The sequence below is a fragment of the Carlito syrichta genome, unplaced genomic scaffold (assembly GCF_000164805.1).
Source record: "Carlito syrichta isolate Samal-C Ts95f unplaced genomic scaffold, Tarsius_syrichta-2.0.1 Scaffold314100, whole genome shotgun sequence".
Lineage (NCBI taxonomy): Eukaryota > Metazoa > Chordata > Mammalia > Primates > Tarsiidae > Carlito > Carlito syrichta.
Genome location: NW_007258196.1, coordinates 999,583 through 1,010,804, shown reverse-complemented (window position 1 = coordinate 1,010,804; position 11,222 = coordinate 999,583). Strand labels below are relative to the sequence as shown.

Here is an 11,222-nt window from a genome sequence, read left to right as displayed (position 1 = left end):
AGTCTAATAGGCTCAGCTACAATCCTCTTTCCTTCCAAATCATTGTTTCTGGTATGAAAATCTTTCTCTTGCTAAATCTCTGACCAGAGAGTCATACCATATGCTGCTCCCAAAGTCTGACATATCTTCACCTCAGACCACTCACCTCAAGAGACACAGAAAATGACCAAGTATACTACTTGAAGTTTTGCCACACGGGGAATTTTCCTTAACACTGGGTGTTTTCTGGTTGCACTTGAGTAGATGCACAGTACAGAAGCTATCAATTTTCAGCTTAAATCAATACATCAAGTTCATTTATCCATAAACCAAGCCAAAGCCTTTCTCTGGTCTGTTACCTGATCATAGGGAACTGCCATGGACATAAAAGGTGATTTAAAAAATGTTAATGGTTTTCATAAAGTTCAAATTTCAAAGGCAGGAGAAACTAAAAGAATTGGCAGCCGGGCTCAGTGGCTCATCCTGTAATCCCGTGCCTTTGGGAGGCTGAGGTGAGTGGATTGCCTGAGCCCGCGGGTTCGAGTCCCGCCTGGGCAGCAAGACCTCATCTTTACAATAAATCAAAAAATCAGCCGGGCATGGTAGCGCATGCCTGTAATTCCGGCTACTGGGAAGGCTGAGGCGGAAGGATCGCCGGAGCCCAGCAGGTCGAGGTTGCAGTGGCTGGAAGCGGCCACTGCACTCCAGTCTGGGCGACAGAGTGAGACTCCAACTCAAAAAAAAAAAAAAAAAAAAAAAAGAATTGGCATGCTAGTATATAATTATGAAGAAATTTGTGCTGAAATATTTGGCGAACTGAGTTTTTTTTAATAACTGCAAACACAATTTAATGACACAAATAATTAGCAATTTGGCAGCTATTCTTTTGCTTTTTATGTTAATGGAGCAAAGGATGCAAAAGAAGGAATCATAGAAAGCAATTTCTAATTAAGATGTTTGGCCAAAAGTTAGAGGGTAGAATGTATAAGATAGAGGCAATTTATTGCTGAACTTGGAAAGCTCTATTCTTATTTCTGGGGATGCACAGGTATCCTCTTAACTCTTGACTAAGAAAAGGGTAGTGGAAATGATGATACACTGTCTCAAGTCTTAAACTCCCTTGTTAATTCTCTTGTCAAGTTTGTTTACTGTTGGTTATCTGGCACAACTGCGTGGAGAGCTTGATTGGATTATGTGACGAAAGGGTAAAAAGCCTCTTCTGGGAATATTTGCTTTGAGGAGACCACTAAAAGACTCTCACCATTTAATCTTTTTTTATAGCTAATAATTTTGTGACCTGTTAAAAAACACTTTTGGCTAGCCAAAGATTATGGCAATACTTTTTTATATTTTCATTTGGAAGATGAATTACTTTACATTTGAAATGTATATACTTCATCTGGAATTGATTTTTGCATAGAATAAAATCAAGACAAAGTTCTCCTGTGGAAACCAAATTTTTCCAGGACTCTTTATTATAAAGTCTAGTGTTTCTAAATGATGTGGTAGAGTTACTATTTAATAAATCCACTAATAGACTATTTGTGAATCTGATTCTGGACAGTTTTTGGTGTTCTAATTACCTATTTGACTTTATTTAAACAATGTCAAAATTAATGTAACTACTTAAGAGATCAATATGTTGTGGTGGAAGTTTTCCTATCGTTTCTTCATGTCAATATTGTGTAGGTTTTCCCTACATTATTATAAATCCATACAGAAGTGTAAAAATCAAATTGTCATAAAAGCATATTATTTTTATTGTAATGCATTGACTCAGATTAAATTATAATCTTTACAATATTGATTTTTTCAATCCATTAATATGCTGTATTCCTCCAGTTAGTTCTTCTTGTAATAAGTCTTAATTTTGTTTCGCTTTCACTCTATGCAGAGGTATCATGCATCATTTATATTTTTAGCTTGGTATTTGATTTATTTTGCATGCTATTTTAATGATATCAATTTAAGATTACGTTTCTGAAATTGACTGAATAGATAATATATATGAGGGGTAACCCCAAAACCATAATGAACTTTTGGAGGACGGCCCCCTTATAGCACAGTCTTCACCCACTAAGTAAGTGGTTCTGGGAACCCATCAGCAACAGTATACCAGCTAACACTGTTGTGAAAGTGTGCATTCAGCTTCATTGAATTTTGTGTGTGTGTGTGTGTGTGTGTGTGTGTGTGTGTGCAGATTCTTTCGACTTGTTTGCCCATTTCATGTTGGGCGATTTATGAATGTGTCTGCTCATACCATGCTGAGTGTCAGCAATTTTTGACCCAACATGGCATGACCCTGTGCACTACCTTCTCTATTCCCCCAGTCTCTTTCCAAGCAATTATTTTCTGTCTGTTTGTTTGTTTCCTCAGATGAAAAAAAGTTCTCAAAGGAAAACGTGTTGCCAATGAGGAAGAGGTGAAATAAAAAATGGCAGAAGCACTGAAAGGCATCAAAATTGACAAATTCAAAAACTGAGCAATAGAAAAAGCATCTCGATAGGTTTATAACGTCAAATAGAGAGTACTTTAAAAGTGACAAGTTTAATTATGAATAAGTAATTTTTTTAATAAATGAATTATGAACTTTTGGGGTCTGTCATTGTATATCTGTGAATATCCACCTCCAAGAAGTTTGCTTAATTTGTTATTAGGTTATAAACTTCAGTTTAGATTCCTCAGGTTTTTTTATTTACAAAATTATGTCACTTACAAATGGCAATTTATTGTTTTTCTTTGCCATATTTCACTAATAAGATCTCCAGCACAGTCTTGAATGGCATGTTTTATGGAGCATTTCTATTCTATTCCATATCTCAGAAAAATCAATTTCAATACTTCAGTTATTCATTATTGAATATATGTTTGTTCTTGTTATTTTTGGCTTTTAATTTTGGTTTTTAAAATAAATATCCTTTATGAGATTAGGATAAATCTTTCTAGCATTTTTGAATGTGCATTAAATTATATGAAATGATATTTCTGCAGACACTTATAAACATTTAAATGATTACCATATGTTTTCTTCTCTTTTTAAAAATATGGTGGATTTCATTGTTTGATATTTCTTCACAGCATTTCTAGAAAGTAAACTATGTCAAAATATAGTTTATTTAGTTGGTTAGTAGATGGATTGACAGACAGACAAATAGATAAATATGATTTGTTAATATTTTGTTAAGAAATTTTTAATCTATGTTGTGAGAGATTGACCTTAATTTTCTTCTTTTTCTGAATCCTGTATCATACTGGTATCAAAGCTTTTTATTAATAAATACATAAAGAAAATTTGGAATAATTCTCTCATTTTCTATTTGCTAGAAGAGTTTTGGTATAACTAATATTTTTCTTGAGTCTCTGGAAATAATCATCAGGTTTCTTTTCATTAAAAACAATAGGCTTGATCAGTAGCAATGCCCGCACTTTTAAACTTACAACAAATGACATTGGACCTGGCAAGAAAAGAGTCAGAAAGATTTCTTCTGTTCCTTTAGGAATCTTCTCCAGTAAAACATTCAGTTAGCAAGTGAAGAGTCCCCCAATATTTCCCCAGAAGGCATATTTTGTTCTTCCTTTTTCAACACCTGAGGCAACCAGTTTCCTTCAGGATGATCTATTTACAGAGGAAAATGGAGAAGCAGTCAATTTAAAATTCCATTCATATTCAAGAATTTTCTTTACTTCATAGTTTTGCTTGTTTGTTTTGTTTTTTTAATTCTCCCTTTGGAGCACCTCTAGAAAGCCCAAAGTTGAATAGTAAAAAAATGTCCACTATCATTTTGTCACTGCTAATCCTACCTTTTACCCTCAGCCTTCATTTTTATGTAATAGAGTGGAAACTCTATTTCTATAAAGTAAATACTATAATTCTTCATGAATGCCATAGTTAATTGAACCCCAATATTTACAAAAATCGTATGTAGACAGCAATTAAGCTGAAAGCTTAAAGTTATTTTTGCAGATAAATTTCAGTAAAGAATACCTACAGTGTCATTACAGTCAAAACGTTTAATATTCTGTGCTTAGACCAATATTACTTTTTTCTGTGCTAAGACCAATGTTACTTTTATTGTCTGTATGATATACTGAATATTTTTGTGGTTTTATTTGCAAAGCTAAGAAAAAAATTCAAGGTAGAATCTATGAAGGATGCTTATTTTTCTGTAAAACAAACTCAATAGAAATTAAATGGGAGCAAGAAAGCAAAAATTTTTATTTTTCATGTCAGTAAATACATTAATTAATTAAACACTAATCCTCTGAACTGGTCTGAAATTTTGGTGTATATGTGTCGTGTGTAAGTTTGTGCGTGCTATTTGCTTCTTTCTCATTTCTTTAAAAAAATTCAAGCCAACAATTAAAAACCAGTAATATTTAATATCAAGTATGTTTTGGTATTTTGTTTTTAATAAAGCTAATACTTCTTTCAGATGCAAACGCAGCTGTGTTTGAATCACTCTAAATTATTATAACATTGCTTTGAAATCATTTGAAGAGATCAAGTAATATGAAAACAAGATAGGCTATATTTTTTGCATAAACTGACAAAAACTCTTATGTATCATTAATCACATTAAATATGAGGTGAACATAGGATAACCCAGGATGGAAAAATCTTGATCTCTGTCATCCAGAATTTTTCTCAGGATACGCAGAATAGGACAAGAATGAAAATGGGTAAAAGATTTTTAAAATTCCAGTGTTGCATGGAGAAAGGCATAAAAATGACTTGGTAATAGTGGCAACTCCTTAAATTTGAAATGACACAGACAATCTATGAATCTATATTTAGGAGATAAATTTGAACTAGTTGAGGTAAAATATTCAAATTTTAAAAATAAGTTAATTCAACTGTAATTTAATGAATAACAGTTCATTTTTTATAGCATTAGATCTCAGGAGATTTAACACAGTCAAGATATTAATACCTTGCAATTCAAACAATTCTATTGCATTTTTAAAAATTCATACAAATAAACACATTAAGAACAAGGGGTTATTAAGTAGAATCATGGTAATGTCCATGTGACTGTACATTTACTGAGATGTCAGCACTGTGTGTAGTAACTTATTGTGTAAAACAGCATTTAGAGTGACAATTTTTTGACCATTAAAATGTAATTATCTTTCTTTAAAAACCTAAGCTTGTTTTTAAGTCAGTGTAAAGAACCTAAATTAGATCAAAGCAGAACAATTTCCTTATAATCTCTGATAATCCAAAAGTAAGTGAAAAGTATTTTCGGCAATTATAAATCTTTAAACATTTAAAACAACTAGGTCTTTATAGATACATAGTATTCAGTGATAACTCATAACTTTCATTATCTAGTATCATTAGTATAGTGGTGTACTCACTGTAAGTAACAATATTTTCCTCCTTAAATGGGCATTAATAAAAATAGCTTGCTTTTGTTGAGTACTTAAGATGATCCAGGCGCTGAATGTATTGTTTATTTCCAGACTCCCATATAATAATAGTGGATAACAGCTAAAAGAACTGCAAAGACATATAACCTATTTAAAAAGGAATCTCTAGAGAAACCCAACGACATAGGGGGAGATAAATATAAAAACACTACCGGCAATTTTAGCATCTCACACCTACAGCTATGAATATGAGTGGTGGTAAGGTCAAACAAGGGTAGGGAAGCATTCTAATCATTCATTGTATCAGGTCTCAGTTTTTTGGTGAGCCTGACCCTGGTCTGGAAAAAAATGTATATTGAAATATTTATGAGATTTATAATTGTTGTATTTATATTGTATCTACTCCATTACACTACTTTATTTCTTCATTAGCTTTAATTGTTAAAGCCAAGAGATAAACTATGTTAGTAATTAAAAAATTGTTCTCCTTTGTCACTTGGGACATTAATTCATGTTAATCATTCATAATATAATGATTAAGAGTTTGTGATCTAGAGTCAGATTTCTTGCTCTTAAGTCTTGAATTTACGCTTTATTAGATTCATGGCTTTTAACAAGTTTCCTCATTTTTTATATAGGGACAATGGTTTGATAAAAGCAATAATTACAATAATTTTATAGAGTTCTTATGAGGACCAAATCGTTCAAAGAAACGATGCGAGATCAGTGGTTGCCAGGGAGTCAAGAGAAAGAAGGAAGGAATGAATCCATGAAGCAAAGGGATTATTCAGGGTAGTGAAACTATTCTATATAATATAACATGGTAAGGATAGATACATGACATTATACATTTGTCAAAATCCATAGTACTGTATAAAACAAAGAACTATGCCTATTGTAAATTATGGGCTTTAGTTAATAAAGTCAATAGTGGCTCATCAATCATAACAAATTTGCAAGATGCTGATGCAAGATGCTAATTATAGGGCAAATATGTGGATGGCAAGGAGAGAGGGAAGTAAATGGAAATTCTCTTTACTGTCTGTCCAACTTTTCTGTAAACTTAAAACTGCTATAGTCAATTTGAATCTTTTAAAAAAGGTTTGGGTGTACTTCTTATGACAGACAATGCTATAAGGGAAAATGAAAGTTGGGATACAGTTGTAGAAAAACACAGAATGAATAAGGATCATTTCACCTACTGATGAGAAATCTTACCTAACTCAGAAGTTTTGTGGTTTTGTGTCATTTTTCCTTTGTGATAGTTCAGTATAAACTTTTATTTGGTATAAAAATAGGCATGTTTGAATGAATAAATATTTGAGCAGTATTAGAAAAATCTGAAAATTAGCTGAAAGCTATGTACTAATATACTCAATAAAACTAATAAAAAATAATTATCCAGGGCCAGATGATGTCCCTGAAGATGTCTACCAAACATTTAAGGAATAATTTATAATAATTTTTCTCTATCTTTCCAAAAAACAAGAAACAATGCTCCCAACTTATTTTATGAACCCGGTATTATCACAGTGCCAAGACAAGAAAGATAATTAAAAAAAAAACTACAGAGCAATATCCACTATAAATATAGATACAAATCTATTTAACAAAATAATAACTATAGTTTACATATACGTATTTACATATATTTATATACAATTATATACCGTGACCCACTGTGATGTCTTAGAGGAATTTAAAGCTGGATTAATAATTGAAAATCAATGTGTTTCATTATTTTAAAGTCTAATGTAAGCATTACAGAATCATATCAATGGAGTTATGACAATTATATGATAATTTCAGGACTAATTTAAGATTAAGTGCTGTAAAATTAGAAATAGAAAGATATAGTCTCAATTTGATAAATTAAAAAACCACTTGCAGTTATCATTTACAGCTAGCACCTATAATTAATTATCATATTCAATGGTAAAAGAATGTCTGCTTTACTTGTAGGATTAGAACAAGGCATAGATGTCTGTCCTCACCACTACTATTCATCATATTATTGAACATTATAGGAAGCACTAGAAGAACAGAAAAAAAACCACGAAGCTTAAAGTTTTAAAATACATAAATAAATTGTTTTCTATTTGTAGATGATCTGATGGTCTTTGTTAAAAAAAAAAAACTGAAGTCTAAAAGTCAAAGTAAACAAACAAAAAAGCCTATAGAATTTATTAATGAGTTTAGAGCAAGACTATAAGATTAACAAGGTCACAAGATCAACAAACAATATCCACTGCATAGGGACGCAAGAAACCAAAATGAAAATTTAAAAATATTTATAATCACTCAATACTTGGGTACAAATCTTACAAGTATACAGCATTTGTATGCTAATAAAAATAAATAAATAAATTGATGAAAGACATCAAATTCTGAATAAATTGGAAACATATTTATCAATCGGAAAAATCAATGTAAAAAAGATACCATTGCTTTCCCAATTAATCTACAAGCTTATAGTAATTCGTATTAAAATCCCAAAAAGATTGTTTACAGAAATAGATAAGATTATTCTAAATCTGATCTGGAAATATACAAGCCCTAAAATAGCTAAACATATTCTGGAAAAAAAAAAAGGAGAAGGGATCACATTACCTGTAATTAAGACTGTGTGGTATTGGGGAGGGAATAAATACATACAGCAATGGAACAGAATAGAGAATCCAGAAACAGATCCACACAAATATGATCAACTACTTTTTGACAAAGGTGTAAAAAAAAATTCAATAAAGAAAGTAAATATATATATATTAATTGTTATTGTAAATATGTGGGGTACAGTTCAGGGTTTGGTATACAAATACTCATTATGCAGGTAACTTTGTTGATGAGGTGTGTCCTCCTTCTCTCCTGGCAGTTTCTCACTACTGCCAATCCTTTTCTTATCATATTATCATAGTTGTTCATGGTCTACTTATGAGTGAGAGTATGTGATACTCAGTTCTTTGTTTCTGTGGTAGATCACTCAGAATAATAGCCTCTAAATCCGTCCAAGTTGCTTTTTGTGTATGGTGATAGGTAGGGATCTTGTTTTAATCTTCTCCATGTGGTCAGCCATTTTTCCTATACCATTTACTGAATAGAGTCTCCTTTCCTCAGTGGTTGGTGGTGGAGGCTTTGTCAAAGACGAGAAGGCTGAGAAATTGAGGTTTTGCTTCTGGAATCCCCATTCTGTTGGTCTATATGCCTGTTCTTGTACCAATACCAGGCTGTTTTGATTATTGTAGATTTATAATAAAGCTTAAAGTCTGGGAGTGTGATGCCTCCCACTTTGTTTTTTTCTTTTGCTGAGGATTGTTTTGACTATTTGTGGTCATTTATGTTTCCACATTAATTCCTGCATTGTCATTTCCAGGTCTGATAATAATGTTACTGGTAACTTAATAGATATTGCAAAATCTGTAGATTGCCTTGGGTGGGACAGGCATCTTAACGATGTTGATTCTTCCAGTCCTTGAGCATGGAATATTTTTTCATTTGTTTGTGTCATCCTTGATTTCTTTGAGCAGTGTTTTGTAGTTTTTGTTGTCTTTGGCTTCTCTGGTTAGGAGGATGCCAAGGTATTTCTTCTTTTTTTTCTTTTTTGTGGCTATTGTGAATGGAATTGTGTTTTTTATTTGGATTTCTGTTAGCTTATTGTTGGTATATAGGGATGGGACTGACTTTTGCACACTTATTTTATACTCTTAAGACTTTGCCAAAGTCTTTTATCAGTGCAAGGAAGTTTTTGACAGATTCTCTTGGATTTTCAAGGTATAGAATCATATCGTCTGCAAAGAGGGATACCTTAACTTCCTCCTTTCCTATTCGGATATCCCTAATTTCCTTCTCTGATCTGATTGCTTTAGCTAGGACTTTCAATACTATGTTGAACAGGAGGGACGAGAGTAGGCATCTTTTGTCTTGTTCCGGTTTTCAGGGGAAATAGTTACAAAAGGATATTCTTTTTAACAAATGATGGTGGAGCAAGTGAATATTCATAGGAAAAAATATAACCTTCATTGTAAAACTTATAGTTTATTTGACAATTAACTCAAAATAGAAAAAAAAGTAAATGTGAAATGTAAAACTAGGCAGCACGGCAATGGTGGTGGGCAGTAGCGACCTGCGGGTGGGCAGCGTGGAGGAGAATGCCTTGCAGCTCATTTTTCCCAAGGAGTTTGAAACAGCAGAGACACTTCTAAATTCAGAAGTTCATATGCTTCTGGAGCATTGAAAGCAGTAAAAGGAGAGTGCAGAGGATGAACAGGAACTCTCGGAGGTCTTGGAGAAAATGTTAAGCTGCACGGCCTGTTAAAGTCATTTCAAAAATAAAGAGATCATTGCCAGTGTTCGTAGCCTGCTGCTCCAGAAAAACCTTCATTAAGTTTGAGTTGACCTGTTTGGTCAACCTTTGCCCAGAGACTGTTGAGGAGTCCAAGCCCGGAAGGGTCCTTCGAAGATGAGGAGCTGCAGCAGATTCTTGATGACATCCAGACAAAGCTCAGCTTTCAATATTAATCACTAGACATCACTCTGATGCTTGAGGAAACCACAACCCCCCACCACACACACAAACACAACACTGCCTTCCCAGCATCTGGGGCTGACTTGCAAATAAATTTGATTGCAAAGGACAGTTGGGGTTACTTTGGAAAGAACAGGCCAACTTGGTGTTGGGTTAGGTTGCTGTTTCCAATGACTGTTAGACCAAGATGACACATCATCTTGGAGTGGCTGTCTGTGGCTTCCTTAGCACCTCCAAGAAGAGTGAGGTGGGGGACATAGAAGCTACACTGTTGACTGCCTCATCTCATGGGGTCGGCCCCCACACCATTTTTGCTCTTGCTCTTTTTCATTTTAATTTCCAGAACATAGTAAACTGGTATAGGGAAGGAACAATCTTACTTAGATGCCAAAAGAAAAATTAAACTAGTATCATGTTTGAAATTCTTTTTTTATTTATTTTATTATTATTTTTGTGAAATTCTTAAAGAAAAAAATTTTAGAAGATAATATAGGCAAAAATCATCAGGAATTAGGGCATGATGAATTCATAGATGTGACACTGAAAACACAATCCAAAAAAAGAACAAATTGATAAATTGAACTTTATTTCAAATTAAAACCTTTTGAAAGACCACTTTAGGAGCATCAAACTGATACAGATTTTTCAGGTCAACCTGGGCTTCGAGAATCATCAGCTCAATGCGTTGGCCTGCCAAATCCCAGAGAGGGTAGTTGAATGACTGGTAAGCCTAGCCCTGGGAAATGTCAGATTTAATGTGCTGGCAAGCCAAACCCTGAGAGTGATGCGATTCAGTAGGCTAGCAAGCCCTCCCTACTTTCAGCAGCTCTCCTGGTTCAAATGATTCCGTGGACTGGCAAACCAGCCTTTAGTGTGTACAGCTCTTCATCTCCGACGATCTTCCTCTCCGACGATCTTCTGCAGCTCTTCAGGTTCAGCAATTCAAGATGGAGATTCCTGTCTTATGCCCAGGAAGAATGAGGGACACATACAGCCAGAAATTGAGAAAGCATGATTTATTGACAGGACAGAAAAACGCCAACAGTGGGAGGGGAGCCAAAGGGGTTACCCATCTGGTGTTGAAAACCTGGTGCTTATATAACCCTAAGTCCAAGCCAATTGGCTAGCAACAACTGTAGCTATTCTAATTGGTCAGTATTAAGGACCAATCAGCAGGAGGTAGGGGTATAATGGTGAGCCAATTGGTTGCTTTTCGATCCCAACAGTAAGTACCTAAGTTCTAGCTTGAGAGACTGTTAGGGAGCCTGTTTACCAATGCTGAGCCTGAGGGGCTTGTGGGGAGTTTGCTATATTGTTACCAGAGGACCAACCTGTCTGTCTGCCTAGCCTT

General features: G+C 33.9%; 1 pseudogene; it reads left to right on the top strand.

Moving 5' to 3' along the window:
- The first annotated feature begins 9,448 nt into the window (after positions 1–9,448).
- On the top strand, positions 9,449–9,864 carry LOC110596780 (annotated as a pseudogene).
- Positions 9,865–11,222: the final 1,358 nt, after the last annotated feature.